This window comes from Anguilla anguilla, chromosome 6, assembly GCF_013347855.1.
Source record: "Anguilla anguilla isolate fAngAng1 chromosome 6, fAngAng1.pri, whole genome shotgun sequence".
In the NCBI taxonomy this organism is placed as follows: Eukaryota; Metazoa; Chordata; class Actinopteri; order Anguilliformes; family Anguillidae; genus Anguilla; species Anguilla anguilla.
The window spans coordinates 23654264-23677912 of record NC_049206.1 but is presented as its reverse complement, the minus strand read 5'-3'; the positions used below and the strand labels follow the sequence as shown (position 1 = coordinate 23677912).

At 39.8% G+C, this 23649-nt stretch overlaps 1 protein-coding gene across 9 annotated transcripts in view; it reads left to right on the top strand.

Annotated features, from left to right (window-relative positions):
* Nucleotides 1–23649, top strand: part of LOC118230533 (neuroligin-1-like) — a 220075-nt gene that overhangs the window by 100802 nt on the left and 95624 nt on the right. The gene's annotated exons all lie outside the window — the stretch shown is intronic.

Sequence of the window (23649 nt, the reverse complement as noted above, 5' to 3'; positions counted from 1 at the left end):
TGCATAAATGAATGAATGACTTTAACTAGTGCTGTGGATTTGCCTGATTAACCTGTCAGTTGTTTGAAAGTAATTCTCATTCCCTCATTTAGATAATTACATTTTATATATCGGATTTGTTTTATGACATGTGTCTTCTCTGGTTGTAGAATGATTTACTGAACAACTTCTGCAAATGATTACACACGTTTATATTTGCATATTATTTATGCAATTTAGCATTTTTGAGTATTTTTGTAATGACTTAACGAAGTAGTTTAGACTCCAGGATGTCGAGTTCAGATCAGCCAAGAATGGATAGGGTTAGGTATGTAGACAGGGGAAACTGATGAGCATACTTACTCTGAGACAATTCATAAATTCTTTCATGCTGCCTTGCACCGTCAGAGCTTGAATGAGTCTTCAAACTGATTATATTGCTGGAGATCTACCGCCTGTAGGTTTTCATTTCAACTCTAATTAGGCACACCTGATTCTACTAATTAACAGCTGAATGTGATCTCTAGCTGTTGAATGAGGAGTGCTTTGTTAGAGTTGGAGTAAAAACCTACAGGATGGTAGATCTCCAGAAACTGCATTGAGCATGCCTGAGTTGGACTATAGATTATGGAGGAACCAATGCAATATAGTGCAAGAAGCTGAATGTGTGCCTAAATCATCATACTTTTTGTGATAATTTCTGTGGCAGACTTGTTATAATGTCCTCCTATCTCAAAGATCTTTATTTTCACATGAGATCAGGGTTTATTTGCATGGTTTTAAACCATGACTGCATATTTAGTTGTATATTTGTATATTAATCAAATATGATGTCTGAGGAGAATGAATTGGACTAGGGCAGTGCAAATGAAGTTTGGGCATCCCTGGTCAAATTTCATGTTTTGTTGAATCTCATGACAAGAGGTTAACTCAACCTCTGCATGGTACAAACTTGAATGTGACATATTCCTGCAACCTTTAAAGCACAATTATTATTTGTCTGCTTGAATAAACAGGTTTGCAATTTTTTTAAAATTAAAAAATAAATAAATAAATGTAGCATGAGCAAAAGTCTTAGGCACCCTTCTGCTTGATCCATTAATACTTTAAAAAAAAAACTCAAATCTTGATTGACCACTTAGGCCTTACGTTAAGCCTGGTGAAGACAGTTCTGCAGCTGAACCTTCTGTTCTCACAGGCTGTTGTGCTACTCTCAACCACCATTGGCATTACAAAGCAGGGGATGGTTATAAGATGTCTAAATGTTTCCAGCTTGAAATGCAATTTCTGCTGTCATAAACATTAAGAAATGGAAGTTAAAAGGATCAAAGTCATGCATGATCTGAACGACTGAAAAAAAAAAAATCTCTGATAGATCTCATAGACTGGTCAGGTATTCAAATAAAAACCCACATACCACTACAAAATACCTGCACAAAAGTTTAGCTGACACGGTCCACTGTGCTGTGTGGCTTACACAGAAATGTTCTGCATGGAAAAGTTGGAAACCTTTCCTGTGATCTGAATACAAAAGTCAACATCTGAAGTGTTCAACACAACACTCATAAGCCAGAGACTTTGGAAAAAAAGCACTGTGGACTGATGAAACAAAAATTGAAATCTTTGGACACAAAAATCAAAGATACATTTGGAGAAAAACAGGGGAAGAAAATAAGTTTTTTTTTTTTTTTAAAGAACAGAACACTTTTGGATCTATTATGCTTTGGGGTTGTGTGGCAGCCTGTGGCACAGGAAGCACTGTATAGTTGGGAGGAAGAATGGATTCAACTAAATACCAACAAATCCTCAAAGCTAATGTCCCAGAGTCAACGAAGGGATAGAAGCTGAATGGAGGTTGGACATTTTAAACAAGACAATGATTCAAAACACACTTCAAAATCAACTATGAACTTCTTAAAGGAACAAAAGACGAAGGTTTTTGAATCGCCTCCCAAGTCCCCAGACTTGCATATTACTTAAAAACCTAAGAATATTTCTGAACTAGATGGGCTGTGTGAGGAAGAGTAGGGAAAAAAAGATCCTAAAGCCAAAATAGAAAGATTGTCAGTTGGCTACAAGCAATGTCTGGAAGTTGTGATTTATACAAACACGTGTTACTTAGGTACTGACTGACATGGTGCCAAAACCTTTGCACATGCCACATTTACTGTTTTATTTCTTCAACCTGTTCATTTCAGCAAATAAATCTAATTTATCATTTAGATGTACAGAATTATCTCATGTTTTGGTTGGTTCCCTACAGTAGATGTGTCAACATGCATACCTCTGTATGTATGTTGGATTATATTATGTCATGATTATAAGGCAGCAATGGAAATATAAATGATCAGTAGCTTTTAATTCCACATGGATGTCCTTCTACAGTGTGTATCTACAAGGTGGTAATAAAAAAAAATACTGATTTAAGTCATGGTGTGCAAGCCATGCATTAAAAAAAAAATAGTTTTATCTTTTGAAGTTCTAGCACCCGTGCAAAAAATAACTTTTCATTGGTTTGAACTGAGTGTGTCCTGCTGTCATTATTATTATACGGTATGCCAGTTGTGAAAATATGCCACAATCATTTATGCACTTGCAATGAATGGAATAAGCTGAATTAACATGTGCCATTGGCATTTGTAATAGCCTGACAAATAATAACCACTACAGATTAGTCAAAGCCTTGGAGATATAAGCATTCATAGCCATGGCCTTGAAGTATTCATGTATCAACTGTAGCAATGTGCATTAACATATAACACTTTGGAATAAATGTTGACTCAGTTTAATTATTAATAAGCCATTTAACTTGCAGGCAATATAAATTGGTTTTCTGGTTGTTCCGTTATTTCTTGTGGTGATTATTATTCCTGCTGACTAATAGTTTTTTTTACTCTGAAAAGAATACCATAGATATTGGTGTATTTGCAATATTTCCTTCCTGTTGCAGGTGTTTAACAATGCCTTTGTAGCGGGCGTAGCGTGGCTAGTGTGCTAGTAAGCACAGTGAGGTGCAGTACAGCGAAGGCCTTGTAGCATTCTTCCATCACAATACTCTCTGGCGATGCAACCCTTTGGTTCAAAACAACATTGCCGTTAGCTAGGGGCGATTTCACCTTTAGCTGACTGGTAACACATTTGTCTTTGGAGTCATTGGGTGAGTGAAACTACGAATGGGTTCAAAACTCACCTTGGGTGAGTGCTTCTCACTCACCATGCCATGCTTGTAGTGGCTGCTTGTAGCCATATTATTTCACTTTAAACGTCAGACTACACAATGGAATTTTCTGGAACATGGCAAGAAAAGTCTGACCTATTCAAAAAAAAAAAACAAAAAAAAAAGAACTGGATCATCCCGGCATATGCACGCTGTCATTGATCTTCTCTCAATGCCGGGAACACTAGCATAACTCTTCCCACATACACTGGTGTTGCCAATACAAACTGTGCCAAAAGAAAACAGCTCCATATGCATGATTACGTAGACAGTCAGTTATGTCCTCAGCTCTGCCTATAATCTGCTGCTTTAGTGTGTGATTTCCTGCAACAGTAACTAGCTCACAGGTGACTGCATTGGAGGATTGCTCTTCCTTCAGGTATGGTGCTTGTCGTGTGGGTGGCTCAAGACACATTTAGCAAAAAACGAATTGAGGAGGAAAAATAGAAAAACAAGTTTGTCATCAAGAGGGAGCACATAGATTCATCCGTTTCAATCTGCTACTTTCACTTGGATTGTCTACTGTTTCTATACAGAAAAATGTGCATTTGAAACCATAAATGCAGTATGGCGGTTGTACATTTCACCGAATACCCAGTGTTATAATTTAGTGTATTAAAAATGATGAGCTATGTAAATTGGACAAGATATTTCCATTTACAATTATCTGTCACTTATTTAGAGATTGCCTTAACAAGGTTGATTAGGTGCATGCAATCCGCACTACCTTCAGTAAAGAGTGTAGTGCCTTGATGTCCAAACTCCACAAGACTTAGGTGTACTGTTTAGGTCTTCATATCTATACGTTCCATTGACATTCCAGCTATATTCTTAATAATCAGTAATTGGCTTGGAATGTTAATATGTGATTCTACCCATTTTTTATTTATTTTTTGCTAGCTAGGTCTTAAAAATAGAGAAGTAAAATGTCCAGCATTTGGAAATGACAAAAAATAACCTGACCTTAGACCCCCAATCATTTATGGTCCCATTTTTACTGGGATACATTGCTGTAAATTGCCCTCAAAACGTGCTTAGTTAGAGGCACGGCAGAGTCCAAGCAGATTAGGATTTATTCATCTGGCCAACGGCCCAGAGCCCAGCTCTCTGCCTCAGATAGCATTCACCTGTTTCAGAGGCACTGCAGACAAACACGTCCCCTCCCGATTTCAAATGGCAGAGGCTCGGCCGAGGCTAACCATTAACAAGATAAATTGACTGCCGGGGAGGGTCTCGCTGAACGGGGGAGGTGGGGCGGCGGGGAGGTGGCAGCGGTGTCTGCGCGAAAGGTTGGCTCTGATGATGATGTAGCCGGGCTGCGCGTGCCGACGTGCCTCTCGGCTCGGCGCCTCGGCCCGAGGCAGATCTGTAGCGAATCCTGCCTGAAACGCGTGCCGCCACCACTGCAAGCAGACGCGCCATATTAAATCCCATAGACATGTGGGGCCATATTACCTTACTTCCCTCCTTTTTTGCAGGGTTGTGAGTTCATGGCTCCTGTAACGTATGTGTGACTCTAATGCTTTGTTTAATTTTGTCTGTCTCCATGCGGGAAAGCACCCTGCCTGTGTTGCTATTTTGACTGCAGGCATTGACTGATACCATACTAAAGGCAACTGTTGTTCTTTGCTGAACTGGTTGTGCAGTGTGTATACCCAGAAATATACTGTTCCTGTAGTTCAGCCACCTCCAAGGCACCACGCTTGTGTGCTTTTCCTTCTCTAGTGTAATTGATGCAATGTTGGGGAAGAACAGATGAGCTGTACAGAACTTTGTGGAATTTAATTAAACAGAACTCTGTTATCAATGCAGATTTTATGATCCGGTTGCTTCAAAGTAGGAAAAAAAAGATAAATAGTAGCATGCAGTCATCAGTATTAATTGGTATGATTATTGTGTCTTCTATTAAAAAATATTTTGATACATTATTAATATCCCCCCACCCCCAACTAATGCACACACACACATACACACTGTGTGAAATGTCATCGCCCTTCATTTGATGAATGTTTATTTATTTGCACCACTGAAGAGTCCAGTTTGCTGCTAGGAACTGGGCTTGTAACCGAAAGGTCATAGGTTTGATTCCTGGTGTAGGACACTGCTGTTGTACCCTTGATCAAGGTACTTAACCTGAATTGCTTCAGTACATATCCAGCTGTATAAATGGATACAATGTAAAATGCTATGTGAAAAAAGTTGTCTAAGTCGCTCTGGATAAGAGCGTCTGCTAAATGCCTGTAATGTAATGCTGCCTTTGGTTGCCTTTCGCCAGAAGGTCGAGTCAGCCCTCAAATCAGTCTTCCGTGTGTGTTACAGAAGATCGATGTCACTATGCATGTTTGAATGTAATTATGACCGTTATGGTACTGTATTTGGAATTTAAATAACAGTGTGAGAAAATTAGCTATTTTTAAAATACACAAAAAAATTTTTTTTGCATTTGACGTGTTTGAATACCCAAATGCTTTGACAGTCCATATCAATACTTTGAAAAATGCATTTCAATGTGTTAATTTTGTATTTTTTCAAAGATTCTAAGATTTAAGATATGTAAGTTTAAAAAGTAGTGTTTTTTATGTGTAACTTCCCCGCAAAAAATATTTCAGTTACTATTCACTCTCAATCTCTTTCAAACCCTCGCATCTTTGAAGTTTTACATAGTTCACATGGGTTTCTGTAAATCTGGAAAACTTGTGAGTATGTTTGTTAGTTTTGATATTTTAATCATATTTCAATAGAGAATACATTTAAAAAGTAAAATACAGCAATACAATACAAGACACATACATCACAGGCAACAAGACGTGTTACAACCAAATGGGAATCTGCCCTTTTCCAATCAAAGTTCACCTAAATATTTTGACCAAAAACCAGGTACCACCTGCCAAAAAGAAAAAGTAGAAGGAGGAGGAGGAGGAGTTGAGGGTGGTGTGAGAGTGGGACAGAGGAATAAAATTCTGGATTTGGCGCCTTCGCTCCATCCTCACAGCTGATTCATTTGTATCTCCTGCCAGTGTGGGCATGTAACAAGCCCCCAAGCGCAGGCAGGACAAAGATCTGAAAGCCGGGAGCTCTTCTTATGTTGAGTCCAGGAGCTAATGGCTTCATCTGTTTACTGACACGCTGCTTCATAGATAGTTGGCTGACACGGAAACCTCAGATCTCATTGACTTAGTGGGACACGTGCCAGCCACGATGAATAAGCATGTTTTGCTTTTCTGCTCAGTCCTCGCGATCGCATCTCGGCAAAGCGAATTTCACACTGTTCGTATAGTAGCTAGGCCTATATGACGCAATCACAGCTGTCACTATTACGCGGTGCTCTCGCAACTCTTATACGATCATCAGAGTCCGTGCCTCGAATAATGAATGGGGCGCAGTTTCGCTGTGCGGAAAGGCCACGACAGTTCTGGGGAACGGTCGTAACGAGCAGACGAGACGCGAGGCAGGATGTAAGCGCCGGGTGAGATGAGGATACGGGCTGCCATGAAAGTTTAAATAGAAGGTGTCAGTCACCGCACAGATGGAATGCTCAGCGGTGGCTGCTTCGAGCCATGCCCGTGTCTGGGGGAAATGTTCAGCATTTTACAACAGCTCCCACAAAAGCTTGGTCGTCAAAGACCGAAGGCTGAAAACCTTGTAGGTGGCTGCAGAGGGCTGTTAAGTCTCTTGTGATATACTGGGCGGTTGTGATTCGCATGTGAACTTTAGATCACGAGTCTCAATTCTTAGCCAAAGTGCAGACTGTTCTCCCACCTCAGCACAAACAATCCTGATTCTCCAAATAAAGATCTTGATTGAAGACAGCATTCAGTTGACTGTAAGGATCAGGTGTTTTTGTGATTATTCAAGAACAAGTCCTTCTAGGATTTGATACCCCTGCTATAGATATATATGGGTATGTATATATGGTGTTTTCACAATTATTTTCTCATTATATAGGCTAACGATATGGTCTTTTAGGAAGAATAGATTGCTGAGATGCATTGGGAGTTATAGGTATGTGAGACCAGATGCAATTACCCTAGAATGGCCTACTGCAGAAATGTCCATAGCTCTTTTTTTAAACTGACACATGGATGTGAGCTGAGGTAGGGACAAGTACTCCCACACATTATACTGTGAGAGAAATTTGCCCGCCACATTTGTTGTAATTTCATGGAAGAGAGGGAAATCCAGGGAATGGACCATTATTTGCACAGGCATAGCTGAACCAGTGTGGCATTGCTCACTCAATGCTCCATATTGCTTACCCTCCAGGAAGCCATTGCAGCCTTTGACAGTGAAAGCAGTTGGAAGTTGATGCATTTTAGCCGCTTGTTATTTTTGACCTGCACACTATTTTTCATTAAGAATTAGTCATAAAGGTGGGTCTTCAACAAAGCCAGTAACATTCTAAGATGTTTTTTGGTTGTAGAAAATTGTGAAAACGTTGAATTAGTCATAAAGGTGGGTCTGCAACACAGCTAATGCATTCTGAGATGTTTTATGTGTAATCCTGCGTAATCTTGAACTATTTACAGTGTAGCAGGGAACTGTTTAGTTTTCTTGAAAAATGTGAAAATTCCCCATTCAGTTATGGCAGATTTATTGCAAACAGTGGTTTGCGACCGCATCGTTGATGAGGTCAAACAGGTCTTAATTAAAATATAATGTTTTTGCTTCCTAATTATACGCTGTGGCACTGTTCAAAATTCTGGTTTGAACTTTATTATCCCGGTTTGACATATTGGCAGAACAGTCCGTAGAGACCACTCTCTGATTGTCTGTGAACATTTGTTACACTATTTACCAGCATGGCCATGCATCTCTCAGTGCCAGCAAAGCCTTCAGACCTGCAGTTGTTCTCATCTCTTCAAATGCATGTCTTGTAAAAGCCAGAAAACTGCCCGTTGAATATATTAATAGTCCTAAGAGCTCATTACACAGACCTAATGTGGTTTCTGTGTAACGAGCTGTTATGAAGAACCCATCAAGCAGAATCAGGGTAGCCTTCCTTGAGGACCGAGGTGGAGAGGCAGCCATTTCCCTCTCTGTGCCGCACAGCAACAGTTTTGTTCAAGTCTGGCAGGAAGCTATTCTTAGTGACGATAAGCAGAAGACAAAATGGAGAAAACGATGGGTCCGGTGAGGAAAGGAAGTTGTCTCTTGCTTATAATCTACAGCAAGCCCAATTATTTTCACTCTGAATGTGTGAGCTTAGAGAATCCTCACGATGCATTTTACTCTACTTTACTTTGTTAATAATTTACTGGTTGCTGATTGGATGAGTGCTGAACTCTCATATTTAGACCTAAATATGGATAATTTCCAAGTAATGATGACATGCATGGGGTATCAAACATGGAATATTATCACAGGTCTAATTAACAGAGCGGGAACGGTCAACAAGGAAAATTGGGGCATGTGCCTTGCTCTCCAACTTCAATTCATTGTGAAATTGTTTACAGCCATTAATTATGGTTCACTCACTGTTTTCTCTGTATAAAAGTTGTTTGTCAGAAGTGCACTGTACCCTGATGAGTTATGATGAAACATGTAAGATGTATGTTGTTATTTTATGTTGGTTTTTCAATAGTTATTGTAAGTTTTGTGTTTTTGGAATACCATTTTGTTTATGTTCACACACGTACATTTTTATTAAGTGTAATGGCAGTTATGCCACCTCAGTGCCAATGCATAATGCCTTTATGCCATCCCAGTATCAAGCATTAGACTGAAAAGGATTCACTTTTCATGATAAATCAAAATACTATTAACTATGAACAGAGGGGCAGGCATATGTCTCAGCACCACAGCACTACTTTGAAAAAAAAAAAAAAATCATTGTTTGATAAAGTTTAAAGTTTCAGTGAAAATAAAGATGCACTCAAAAAGCCATATACTGCAGAGTAAGAAAATTACACGATCTTGTAATCTGTATTGTAAAAACAGTGCAATTTTTGCAGAACAGAGGTTATTAGTAGCAGCAGTTGCACAGTAAACATGCTCAAATATATTCAGCAGTGCATGTTTGAATATTGTCATTATGATTTTTTTTTTAGATTGATTGTTTGCCTGACCCGTACTCTTTGGTTAAGTCACCAAAATAGCACAGGGCATCTGCTTTTCAGTTAAGAGATGGTCTGGGTGGATTAACATAAACAATTTATTCAACACCAAATTAGTAAAGTTCCAGAAGTTTTATTGACACACCCCCTATTGCGCTGCCTAGCCGATGTTGATGTAAATGCCTTGATTGCAGACAGCAAACTACCAAACTGGGTGGAATCAAAAAATGTTTTGTTTGTGCCAGACAAAATGAGCAATTCCATCACCACCCAGGTACTTGTGTTCTACCACTGCCACCGAGATAGGGCCCAAAATGATTACAAGACATTTCAAGTCTTCCAAAAAGATGTTCCTTTGCTGAATAGTTTTGGTTTAAGCTCCATGTAACTCAGCAGTAACTCCCTCTATAACAAAAGCAGAGTAAAGATTAGATAACCAAGCCACCATTTTACATTAGGAACCAGCACAGGGATTCATCTGCTCAGATTAGAGTTTAGGATTAAAGGCCTACTGTATATTGTATTATCTATATGCAGCTTTAATAGTTTTTGAATTTTACAATCATATGTAATGGCATTTTCTGGTATATCATCTATGTGATTTCAGTTGTTTAGTCTGTTGTATAGCAAAGACACAACACTCCCATGTTAATGACTAATGGCTTTTTTTTTTTTCAAAATAGAGCCATGAGAGAAGTGCTACTGTGCCCACGTTGCAAAATATCCACTATTTAAATGATTTTGCATGCGTTCAAAAGGAAAACTGCTCCCTGCACTTACACTTAGTACAGTACATTGTGCATTTCACATGATCTTTATGTAAATGTTTACATTATTATTTTTCTTTTGTGCTCAAACAGTGGATGCACTCCCATCAAAGCTGATAAGTTAAATGCTCATATTAAAGTGTTCAGGCTTCTGTGAAAAGTGACAGTGGAAAGCAGTACGGGACTACAGTGCTGTGAGTTAGAAGGCTTTCACCGAGTGGCAAGGCCAGGCTGTGCTGTGGATCAATGGTGCTATGAATGGTCTGGTAATGCTGGCAAATCCTGTCAAGAGTGGCTCTGTCGGCCCTTAGTGAAGTCATACAACGCACAGTGGCCTTTTAAGCGAATCCTGACCATGACGGTGCCGGTTTTGACCGGGATCGCTTGGGGAGGTGCTTGAATCAACTGTAGTGTCGCTCAGGGACGGAGGGTTTTTTTTTAGACAGCGGGTTATTCACCAGCCTCTTCACACACTAGCGCCCGGTCAATTGGGAAGCTGCAGTCTGCCTGCCCTGCCCAGCTGTCCGATGTGTGTAGTCCTCCAGTGCATTACCTGTACAGCGCATCTGGTACACTGCGCAGTGAACAGGAGTAGCAGATGGCTGCCCATGCCTTGGAGTGTGCACAAGCCAGTCCGCTATCACATTCTCTCACATCCTCCCAGTTGATGGCAGTGGATTGGATGTGGCTGTTCCTTTCTTTTATAGTGAAGGAAAGTGAAAGCAAAACATAGGCTATTTGAATACTGTTCAATAATGAATGCAATGATCGCACGCTGCATATTCTTCCAGGGCAGTGACATGACTCAAATTAAACATTGCTGTAGTTACATTTGCCCCAATGATGTGTACATTACATGCTCTAACATGTTAAAACATGAAGTTCCATATTTGAACAAATGTTGGACTGTGTTTTAATAAAGGATGGGTCACAGAAAATATATCTTCTCATTAAGTCAGTGCTGAAGTCCCTGCAGTAAGGTGTCAGTGGGCTGTAGAGCGTGGGTAGCTTAGATCCTATTCCTGGGCCGATGGATTGTGATTCTTGTGATATTGAGGGACTGGATGAAATGTCCACCGTGCTCCGTTAGATCCGCCTCTGAAAATCATTCCCCAAGCCGTATCTCCAAACGCCGCTACACTAGGGAGGGAGGATAACACTGGCTGTCATGTTGAAGGAGAGTCACTAGACCTCTCTGTGCATATCTGTGGTAAGTAAAGGGGAAATAATACAACCTTGATCTAGGCACCAAGGCTCTGAAATTTTAAATGACTTGTATTGTTCTAATTCCCTCCTGGCAGCTGTGAGGAGATGGGTAGATACGTAGATACGCCGTGTGCAAGAGGGCCTCGGATAAAGCTATTCATCATGTTGGACATCAGTCGTGCATGTCAGGGCAGAGTATGCATGAGTTCATTAAGTCTCCTTGCACTTCCCCAAGCTGTGCCAAGCCTAGTGCCCTGGCCATTAGCCTCCGGTGCGCTAGTGACGATCTGAAAAGTCTGGAAAAGGTCCTTCAAAACTTGTTGGGTTGTTTAGTTGATAATCCAGCTGTTGGGCTTTTCACATTGAACAAATTGTTCCTCTCATTTTTCTTGCAAGAGAAAGACTGCTGCATCACATTTCTTATGAGCAAGTGATCTCCCTGAGTAGAAAAATGATTTAAAAAGATTTAAATAACAAAAACTAAAATTGCGGCATAAAAACTGGTAAGAGTAAAGAGTTTGTACTCCAACATCATCCATTATTTGAATAAATGAGGCCTTGTCTGCCCATTGCTTGTTAAAATTGCTCCAGTGATCCATCTGTAGGGTGAGGTGCTGGGCGGTCAACAGAAGGTGGCAAACCCGATATTTTTACAACAATGATTCATGCTGCAAAGGAACCTCATTACGCTATGAAATATTATTCTTAGATTGTGACTACCCCCACCCCTTTGCTTTTTCCCCAAAAGATAGAGGATTGATCATCAGCAGAATCATTGAAGGTAGAAAAAATAAGAGAGCATAGGGCATTAACTGCGGTTCAGCTATTGATTAACATTCATCATTTCAAGAGGTGATTTTCATTCTGTCAGATTTGCTTATACTCTCATTTTTTTTAATCAAACCGTTGCGTGCTTACTTGATGTTGAGAGGCCATGTTCGGCCTGTTTGTTTAATCTATGAGAGTTGATTGATGAATTTGGGATGAACCCTTTCGCACGCAAGTTCTTAAATATTTGCAACGGCCGCACAGCGTGAGTTTTTTTCTGTGTGTGCATCAGCTATTCTAGAATTCAACTGTTAAATCACACTAGCCTTTGCATGGTTGAAGTTGTCTTTGATATGAGTGCTGATAATTATTGTAATTATAATAATAAGTGTAACCTTGCCCATTAATGAGGAAATTGCCAAACTGCCCCCACATAACCAGATACTGGCCACCTTCACCCTATACCATGTGACCACACTGCTGTGTGTAGCCTGGCTGTTCTCTGTTTTTCTGCCTAACTTATCTTCAGTGTTGCCTGCATTGGGTAGCCAATTATTTAATTTAGCTCAATATATAAATATAGCCTACAACAAGTACAACAACACTGGATAGCTTATATTGTGTCAGGCATGATGGGATTGTCTAACTTGTTCGCTACCAAACTGCACTGTCAGTTTCATTTATATCAATAAAATAGACGTGAGCTAATTGTGTATTGAAGATTTCTTTATTTGCAATAATATTATTTAAAAATGTTTGCATGTTTTCAAATACTTGTTACAAATAGTTTGATCAGACATTGTAATGGATTCCCATGATATTTATGTACTTTTTTGGCTGGACTGCAACAGCGGGGCCAGCCCTACAAACGTGAATGTCTGTGACTGAGTGACTGGGTGAGAGTGATGAATTTACACCATTGGTCGACCAAGTTATGAAGTTACACCATTGGTCGGCCGGATCACGTGTGTTAGGTCCAGCCATGTACTAGGTTTTAACCTGGTCTTGTTGAAGGTTCTACTGATCACGATTTTCTAAAATTAAGGTAAACACATGCACAGCCATATAACGTCATCGTGACTAAGATTACTCATTTTTTCTTCCCAGAAGTCTGGTTGGGGAATTGATGGGGTTATTTTCGGAGCAAATGGGGCATGTTTATCACACATCATCTTCGGTTGAATGTGGAAAAACGAGGCAGTGCCGCAAAACAATATTATTGTCTGATTATTTTCGACTTTTGAAGAGTGTTTAGTCAATTATTTTGATTGTAGGGTGGTTTACAGAAGTGAGCCCCTTATCAGACCCCCAAAGGAAAACAGACTGTGTTTACAGTGCTGACAGGGAGTCAGCAGGTTTTGATAAAGAGACAACTATGGGCCCAATACTGCACAGCCGCAAAACATTCTACTAGATCAGCATTATATAAACCTTAGGTTTTCCATATACAGTATAATCATGTTTGGTGTTGTTGAAACGCTGATGTCATGGGGAACAGGTTGGTGTCATTGATGCTGTGGTACAGTGGGTGCTGAATGAAAATCTTGGAACACCATTCAACAGTGAACAGTTGTGCAGTCAGCTGTTCTACAAAGGTTAACTTGGTTTGTTAGGCTTACAGAGATAATACAAGCCGGATTGTTGATGCTACTGTTTTGTTGTGATTGTGTGTTTCTTTGATGACTTGGGATTTTTCTTTGATCCTTGGGTATATAAGGGGGGAAGTGGAATGGTTCGGAGAGACTTGTCAACGTGACTTTCTGTTTGACATTTGCGTAAGCTGTGCGAATTTGGGACGCAAATGGCACAAAATGCCTGTTTTTCTTTAATGAGTAAATTATTTTTTACAATTCTAACAGTTATTTTAAGCCCAGTTATTTAAGAAAAGTTGTGGAAGGAAGAGGGTATTGCATTTGCGGTCTTAGAGTACCCAAAAAAGTACCGCAGTTGGTGGACATGTGGGGGTTGACCAATCCCTGACAGCTGAAACCTGCTCTAGTTTTGTCTGTAGACCCCTAGCCTAATGTAGTGCCCCATGAATAAGGCCTCCTGCCACAGGAGCTGGCACTTCTTGAGCTTCTGCCTGGCACTTTTAATGTGCCCCAGGACTTCCTGAATCCCTCCAGTGACACTCCAAATGTGGGACCATATACCACCATGTCATTGAGGTATATAAGGCACCGCTCTTGCAGTACCCCCTGGATGACATTCTCCATCAATCTTTTAAAAGCGGCGAGGCTGTTGCAAAGGCCATAAGTCCCCGGACAGTTGTGATAGTTGTGTGTTTTTGTCCTCCGGGGCCAGAGCGAGCTGCCAATAGCCACTCTGAAGATCCAGGGAGGAGGACCATGCTGAACCTGCCACATAGTTCAGGGATTCGTCAAGCCTGGTTAAAGGGTAGGAGTCCTTTACTGTTCTGTCATTCAGAAGGCATACATCAATACAAAATCTCCCCTTTCCCTCCTCTGCCTTGTGTGCCTAGTGGACTGGTAGTACCCAGGGGAAGGTTGAATGATGCCCTCTGCTAGCATATCTTGCATCATCTGCTCAGCTAAAACTTGCCAGGTGTAAGGGAGGCATCTGGGGCATTGACATATTGGCCATGCATCCCCAGTGTTCATGGAATTTTGGACCAGGGGAGTGCGACCCGCATTAGCTGAACTTAGTCGCAAGCTGAAGCTGTTTCTATACTCCTCCTAAAGTTTCTCCTGTTGTTCCGGGTCAAGGCACTCTTTGCTCCTCTTCCACAGGGTTTTCACTATCCCCTATGCCGCCACATTTTCAGCCTGGATTCTAGCAGCATGAGCAGCCGGGTTTAGCTGGTCCCCCTGGCCTGTTGAATCTTTGGCTTCCAATCCTCCAGCTAATAGGGGTACATAACTAGCTTGTGGGGTTTGTACCTGGCTCTGGGACAGGGGGAAGCCATATGGGGTCCCAGGCTCTATGGCAAGACAACTGTCTTACAACTGTTACAATGTTTGCTAGAATCGGAATAATTCATTTGTAACAAGTATTTGAAAACATGCAAATAATATTGCTAATTTTAAAAAAACATTACCACACAAACCATTAGCGGTCATAGATTTTTTATTGATACAAACTAAATTTAAAAAATTCACGCTGAGGGCCGTTAGAAATATTTTGGAACTTATGTGCAAAAAGGTTAATTGCACCCTGGGTGCTATACTCAGCATCAGCACAGTTTGCCCTGCTAGTACTAGCATTTGCATTTCTGGGTGTGGCAGCGCTGGGTTGAGCTTCACCAGTGCAGGTCCACCCAAAATGAACATCACCTGGCCCATTGAGAATAGCTTCATTCACTTCCTTTGCTGCTGCATGCCTCTCATGATGTCACCACATTTATGTACATTTCCCTCCCAGCCGTATGGAGTCGCTGCTGCAGGAAACAGCGAAGGCACCTTCTCACCCATGTGGTTCGCCTCTGTTAGCAGCATGGCTAACGGAAAATGAAAAACTTTATCTCATCTCCTCACCTTTCGCTCGTCCTTCTGCAATTTTCCCACCAGTGTCTCTGGTGGAGTGTGCAGCCCAAATTCTGGATGGTCCAGTTTAGTCGCATTTTGCTTCGTCCGCAGTAGATGGCAAAATAGCTAGCACAGAGGTATGAGGCTGGGTTATTCACCAGTTCTGACACCAGTATAGCGTTGCAGTATTTTTTGGAATCCACAGCAATGTAAGTACAATACTTGGTGTGAGTTCTTATGCCTCCCATGTAATTTGCACCTGGTTACAGCTTTCATCCACATCAGTCGATTGCCCCCCTGCCGTTTTAAACGTCAGCATTGATATCTGCATTGATGTAGGCCTATACCTTTAAAAATCCATACTTGTAACCAACTGTAACACAGAAAGATGCATTCTTTACATGGACAGATTTCACAAAACAACTAACCATGATTATATGTAATCACAAAGGGGTAGCTCTTCTAAAAATAAATACCAAACGTAGTTCAGGCTGCTTACTATGTACCTAAGAACTATGCACACTACCTGCAGTACATTAGCGACTGATTAGCTGAAGTATTATGCAAATCAAGTAACCAGGCAACCACAGCCGAATAGTTAATGAGCACAGATCAGAGGTGCAATAATGTGCTACATTGTTAGTTGCAACATATTTTGGCCATAGGACCAAATTTCATTAATTAATTAATTAATTAATTCATTCATTCATTCATTCATTCATTTTTGACTAGGGGTTGCACCTTGTTAAATCTTTCGAACTGCATTAGTTTACATTTGATGGTGTTGTTCATCTGACAGCAAATAAAGCTCTCAAAGCTAAGCTAAGAAGCAGGAGGTATACTGTTACTCCAAGTAACCACTGTCAAGTGTGCATTGAAGACAAAAGTAGAAAGCACACATTTTCATGTTGTGCCTTTCTTTAATAATTCATAACACAATGGCTATAAATTAATATGTATGACATATTTCACATAGAAAGTAGTATATATTTTCAATATTATATAAATGTGCATCTAAATGACCAGCCAATAGTAATGTAATTTCATGTATTATTTCTCTTAATGCTCTGCCACAGTTTTTGTATTATGAAGTGTGCAATGTTACTTTTTCAGTATTCTCAGATCATTATATATTACGTATCAAAAAGTCTGAAGCTGAACATATTGAACTTACAGTTTTTTTTCTGTGCTCTTGTTAATTTGGATAAAGAAAGTCAATTTCAAGGCTGGACGGTTAGATAATTGGCTTTATGTAGTTTATGAAAGAAGAATGAATGCATCGTAAACTCAATCATATCATGAAATACTGACTCATCTGAAACAGAGCGCATCTTATCCTTAAAGAATGGCCACATTTGCCATCCCTGTAGTATATTTCCTCAAGGGCATTATCTTGAGACAAAAGTATAGTCGAGTATATTGAGCTGTTTTTTACCTTGTCATGCAATGTTTAACCTTACAAGGCATTCAGCATTTTGGACTTACAGTATACTGACCTGGACAGGAATAGATACGAGCAAACCGTATGAGAATAGATGTCACTACACCTTGGATGAATTGGTTTAAGGGATTTTGTACTGTTGGCTCAATTCTAAGCTTTGCAACTTTGGATGTCTCTGAAGGGACATGCTGTAGAGACCCTACCTCTGCTCCAGTGGGTGACTGAGAAAAAGGTAACTGGCTAAAAATAACAACAACAACAGAATATATTTTCCATGAGCACTGCAGTTCCCGTCTGTGTGGTGTTGGGACCACTGTAGTGACTCATTAAATTATCACCGTTAGACCCTCATTGCATTTATATATATATATATATATATATATACAAATATACCTGATATATGTCACACTCGTCAATATCCCAACCTGCTTATACTTTAAACAGCAACACATACAGTAACAGTGACTGTAATAGCCCTCACTCAAGCAAGCTGTAAGCATGTATCATTTATGCTAAGCTAACTTAGCTGAGCTGCTTTCTCTGTGTTTTTCTATATTTTTATTTTTTATTTTTTGTACAAATCATTATCTTATGTAGGTGATACTCCAATCGGAGGTGTGATCCAGTTCAATTCAGCCATTCTAACAACCTATAACACGAAGTTGGCTAAACCATGTTAGAGCCAATCAAACTGCTGTATTTTTGCTGCATTATTCCGCAAATATAAAGGGAACAGGGACATAAATGGCATTACATGCAGCATGTAGGCTGTGTCTAACCTGCACAGAAATGGAAGACTCTCTTCCCTCATGTGTGTACTCAGCTGTACTGTCTTTTTTGTTGTTGTTGTTTTTTTTTTTGGACCCAGCTGGCCACATCACCCTGTCAGCTGGAACACTGTTATGTTATGACCGCTGCTTGACATAACTCCTCTCAAGGGAACTAGTGTTTATGGATTTAATCGTTCATGCTCACACATTACTGTGCAGTTCTTTGACCTCCAACGCTTGCATATTTATTAATTTCTCACGTTGCCAACATTAAATAGGCTATAGCCTGAAGGGACTGCCTGTGTATTCCATAAAGCAGGAGGGAAAGGAAATGTCATTATTTGATAACAATTATTTTTATCCCTATATGCTACATTTAAAATGGTCATGATTTTTTTTTTTTTTGAATAGGAATGGGTTCCAGGGGAACAGAATGTCATATAGGACTGCATAGCTACAGGCTTAAGAATCCTTGATTTTTATTTAGAGCTTTCAAGCACAAAGGTATTTTATTCAAATTTAATCAATAAAATGCTACAAAATATTATTTTTTTAAGCATTTTTTATAAACCCTGACCCAACATACTGTTGAGGCTGTTTTGAGACATAAAGCAGCCAGAAATAATGTCTTAAGTAAGAAATACATAACGTTTTACATACTTTATCCGTTAATGTTACTGCGTTTGTTCACGTTAGAGCCATTGAAAAATTTCCATAAATCTTATTAAGTACTGATCTGAAAAATTGCAGGAACATCTTACATGGAAGATCAACTCTGGCTTTGTTCACACAGGAAGCCAGCATAGAAATCTACCAAAATATTAAAGGATTAATATGCATGTGTGCTGAAACTGGGACTGTATATTCGTGCCTTTGCTGTTAAAGATGGGTGCTCACGAATGGAACAGCCGAGACTGTAGCCGTTCTGAGTCAGTGTGATTGACAACCTAATGACCTATCATTTCCCGGAGTGTGCAAGGTGGCACCCGGGGTGGTCAGTTGAATTTCTCTGGGGGTAAATGCCACCACGTGCCCCCTCCTGGATACGCCAAGTCCTTAGCCAGAAAGTGAGCCATATTAAATTTTGTGTCGAAAATATTTCCAGGCAATCCCCACTATTTATGTCCCCTTTCCTTATGAAAACATTCTTTACTGTTAATTATGAACTTATCATGTGCTCTTAGCCTGTCACTGAAGAGAATAATCTACATTACAGTTCCTTGGTTGCCATAGATGGATGACACAAAGAACTAAGCAGTAATATATGCATATAATAATATCTGTTTGGGCATGGAAGACATGTTGATGATGCCTACCCAGGGTCCCCACAGAATTTGCTTGTTTTCATTGATGCCCAGCAACTGATCCATTAAAACAATCGATTACACAGTTGACTCAGCTGTTTTTTTGGATCTCAACTGGCTGCTCATTTTATACTGAAACTTAACCTGATCATATTTATGCAGAATGTTAATGATGTGTATTTATTTACAGGTCTTTAACCTATTTGAAATCCAACTATTATTGTAAGTGCAGCCGTGGGAAACCAGCAGTAAAACCAGTTCTAAGGGCAGTGGCATGGAATCCCATGTGGTATTTAGAGAAATCCCAGAGTTCCCAGCAGGGTTGTTCCAGTGAAAAGGAATGGCTTAGTCAGTAATGTTGTAAAATAGAGAAGTAAGTGCTTCAGCTGCAATGCTTCTTCTGCAGGAGTGGGCAATTCCAAACTGGCAAGAAAGATGTGCTCATTTTAAAAAATGTACCTTGGTTGCAGTTTTGCGTTGGTTTTTCTGAGACAGTAATGGGCGACTCATAACCCCTGAAACTTTCAGCCCTGTCACAAGTGGGCTGGGCCTCTCAAGCCTATGCTTCAAAAGTTTCTGTGTATGTCAACATCAAAGGTATACCACGTATTAACTTCCATATATATACGTAGGGATTGAAATGACTGCTCTCAGCATACATGTTTTCCTGCTATTTGGGGGTGTCAGCTACATATAATCTGGCTTTTCCCCAGATTATGTGAATTATGTACCCTAGTTGCTATACAATTATGTGATTGTTACTTCCAGCAGTAAAGATAACCTGTTAAGTTTTAAATGTTTTTTATTTATTTTTTATCTGCATAGACAAAATTTGTTTCTGTGCTCAGCCATTTTCTTTTGCTCTTTTTCTGTTAGAGGATACTGACATTAATTTCTCATGCTGTTTACTTATGAAGTATTAACTATATACTTTCTGAACATGACTGGAAATGATTCCTTGTTCTCTCTCTCTCTCTCTCTCTCTCTCTCTCTCAAATAGCAATATTAATCATAACAGCAAATCATTAATAAATGGTCTCTCTTTCAAGTGTAGTTATATGCTATCTGAAGGCTACACTACAGTTTTTTCAGCTGAAATACATAAAGCCACACTGCAGCTGTGACCAAATAATGTGTAAAAACAGAAGAAGAACAGATTCTCTTACTGTATATTAAAAATAAATACATATATTATTTATATTATTATATACTCTGTTTTCTCTTGAAAATCAGTGTATGATTTATTCATCAATGTTTGCTATTTTCACTTTTCTAGCAAAATAGCATGGCATCATAAATCATAAATGCAATGCATTAGTTACAAAGACAACATTATGCACAACAAATTGTGATTGTTCTAATTTCTAATTGGTCACCTTTTAGAAGAAAATATATCTATATGCAATGCATTATTTGTGCATTTCTGAATGGGATGTTTGGGTTTGGATGCACCCCTAAAGAAGACTAAATAACAATATACCAAATATGTGGCTGTTTAACATTATAATTGGTGGTTTATTAGTGACTGCAGGTACATTTAATGACACAATTTGCACTTTTATCAGTAGTGTTAGTTTTCATCCGTTTTGACCAAAATAATTATCCAGTACCATAGCAATGCAGCTGATATCTGTTAACTAGAAGTAGCAATCAGAGAGCTGAATGGTCTTAGAAGTCACAAGCCTCAGGGGAAGAAGATTGTTAATTCAGACTTCACAACACCATTCTAATACGGAAGATAATGTGTGACAGTTTTCTGTATTATATGTAAGGTGCAGAGAGTCAAAGATCCCAACACATGTTGCACTGAAAGCTGGCTCTGAAATGAAAGAAAATACAAGGGGTTCACACAGGACCTTTGCTGGATGCTTATTAGAAGTGTATGCTTCCAACAGGCTGATCTGTGATATTTGCTGTCACCATGGCAAAAAGGTTGCTTGGGAACCAGGCCAGTTATGTGCACTTGCTCTGGGTGACTTGTCTCGGTGAATGAAGGACTTCTTGACAGCATTCAGTCATCCTGCTTTGTAAAAGCTATTGGAAGGGCGGTAATTGGTTCTGTAATTAAGTCACTCTGTTGTATAGCATATTGCAGAATCGCAACTGCACAGTTGGTCGTCTTCTTCTATCAAGTAATCTGCAATGTATTAAAATAGGCAGGTGTGACCCAGGGGAGGGCTTTGGTCATGTTGATTAAAAAAAAAAAAAAAAAGTTATACACACACTCAGTGGCCACTTTATTAGGTATCCCTGCTTGTGTTTGTGCTGTCTTAATATTTCAGTTTGGCAAATTTACTGTCTAAGTGTCTATAGGTTAGAAAAATGTCAACCTCTGTGTACTATGAGCTGCTGTTCAGCAGTTTCAGTTTAGTCTTATCAAATCTAGTATTATTTGGTCTTTTTGGCCTGCATTCACATTTAGAAAGGAGCCTAAAAACAGCGAAAATAGAACAGTGTGATCGGCGAACTCTGCCAGATGGTGACCGCCTCGATAGCTAAAAGTTGTCTGTGAGAGAAAATAATAAATAAGCAAAAGGAACACAGCCTTGGGTGACATACTGGCTGAGTGCAGAAAATGTCAGGGAGCGGAGTGTCAGAAAAGGTCTCATTTGCCAAAATGTTTTGTGGTACATTTGTTAGGAAGTCCGTGACAGAAGTAGCTGATGGGGGAGTTTGACATTGTGCTACAGCTTGTGCTCTTTTGATATGGAGATGCATTGTGTTAAAGGAATATGACAATCTGACAAAGAACCTTGCTGAAACCTTACTATTTTCCAGGGGTCTGTCGATGGTGTCATGTAAGAGTTCTTTTTTTCCGTTTCCTTCCCCACTTGCAGGACAGTACAGAAATAGTAGAGGGTTGAGTATTGTACGTACCAGCTATGAATAGAATGTGGGGATTGATTATTTATTTCCAATGTTTTCATGAACAGTGGAATAAATGTGATTAGTCTGTAGCCATTCATGGTTGCAGGTTTATTCTTTTAGTGGATTCTGAGGGCGTGTGACCCATATTTGCTTTGGGCCAGTAATGTTTGTGGTATTTTCTCTTTGGAAGATGCAGAAGCTGAAAGAGAATCTGTTACTTCCTCGTAATTCTGGCTAAATTTACGTGCAGCAGATGCTGCACTTAAATTATGGAACGCACATGTATATGTACATGCACACACACACACGCACAGGCACACACACACACAAAACAAAATATATACTATACACAATTGAAGTCCAGCTCTGCTGCACTGAAGAGAAGTATTGCACATACCCGTGTCACAAAGGTAATAAAACATGTATTAAATTGGCAGGGGGGCACTATTTTAAGTTGGGGATCCATGAATGTCTATTGAACCCCAGAAAACTTAAACCCACCCCACCCCTGGTGGGATGAAAGCACATGCGCCCTCCCCCATGACTTTTGTTCATAGTCTAATGTGAAATAACAGGTCTTAAACAGTTTTCCATTTTGACAGCATGAAAGTAGTGACTTTGCCACCTAGCATCCAAAATGCCTAAATGCAGTTCATCTCATATTGCACTTTAACAACAGAATCATCCAGGGAACTGGGCAGATATTAATGCAGAGCTAAAAGACAGGCAATTACACGTAATTCAATTTGGAGGAGGGGATGTGATTGAAAATAGAATTTTTAGTGCCATCTGCTTTCAGACGTTCTGTTCTCTCTTTTGCTTTCCCTCTCTTTTGAAAATGCTATTTAGCCCTTTCCAAGGATTCAAGATATAACCAAAATGGCTCTGATGTCATTGCTTATAAACTATATAAACTAAACTTATAAAGCTTGTACTGATGAACTGAACTCGCCAGATAGCCAGGTTGTTACCTTTCCTTTTATTAGCTATCAGTGCTATGTTTTCACCAAAGATGATGTTGCATGGCTGTTGTGACCTTTGGAAAAGCACTTACTCTGTGCTACTGATCTGTGCTACAGAAGCGAGCCAAACGTCCCAGAAATGTCATGATCTTCTAAACAGGAGGATATGTGCATTTGAGGAGATTAAGTTGGAATATGTTTTGCCGTTGGTTTACTTACTGCAGATGACTAAGTCTACATGTTGACATTTGCCCCACTTGAATTGCTTCTAAGCTGAGAGTCATCCGCAGATGCCTCGCATCAGTGTTAATGCATACGGAAATTTCAGTGCTAATCTTACAGGAAAATGGGAGGAGGGCTTTATTTTCCCTCTACAGAAAATCTATGTAGATTTATAAGCAAGGTCAGAAACATTCTTCACTCATGCCATTGCCTGAGGGTAGCACCAAGCATGTGCATCTCTGCACGTGCTCACTGCAAGCACCTCCTCGAGCAAGCCCATGAGGTCATTTCCAAAGCTTGTGATAATTAGGAAATGACATGATTGTTAGATTATTTTTTCCAAGCACTAGAGCTGTGGGAAGAGTCATTTATTCTATAGACTGAATAACAGAAGAAATGCTTCAGATGTTGATTGAAGAGATGGAGACTGATTTAAGTTAGCATGCACCTCACCCTGCAGCAAATAATAACACTCTGCTACAGGGGAATAGGTTTTGATTGGCATATGACACAATTTTCAATCTCATGTTTCTCTCCTAGCCACCCGGCCATAACCTTATCTTTAGGCCAGGGGAATAATTGTGTATGCATTCACTATGAGCTGCAT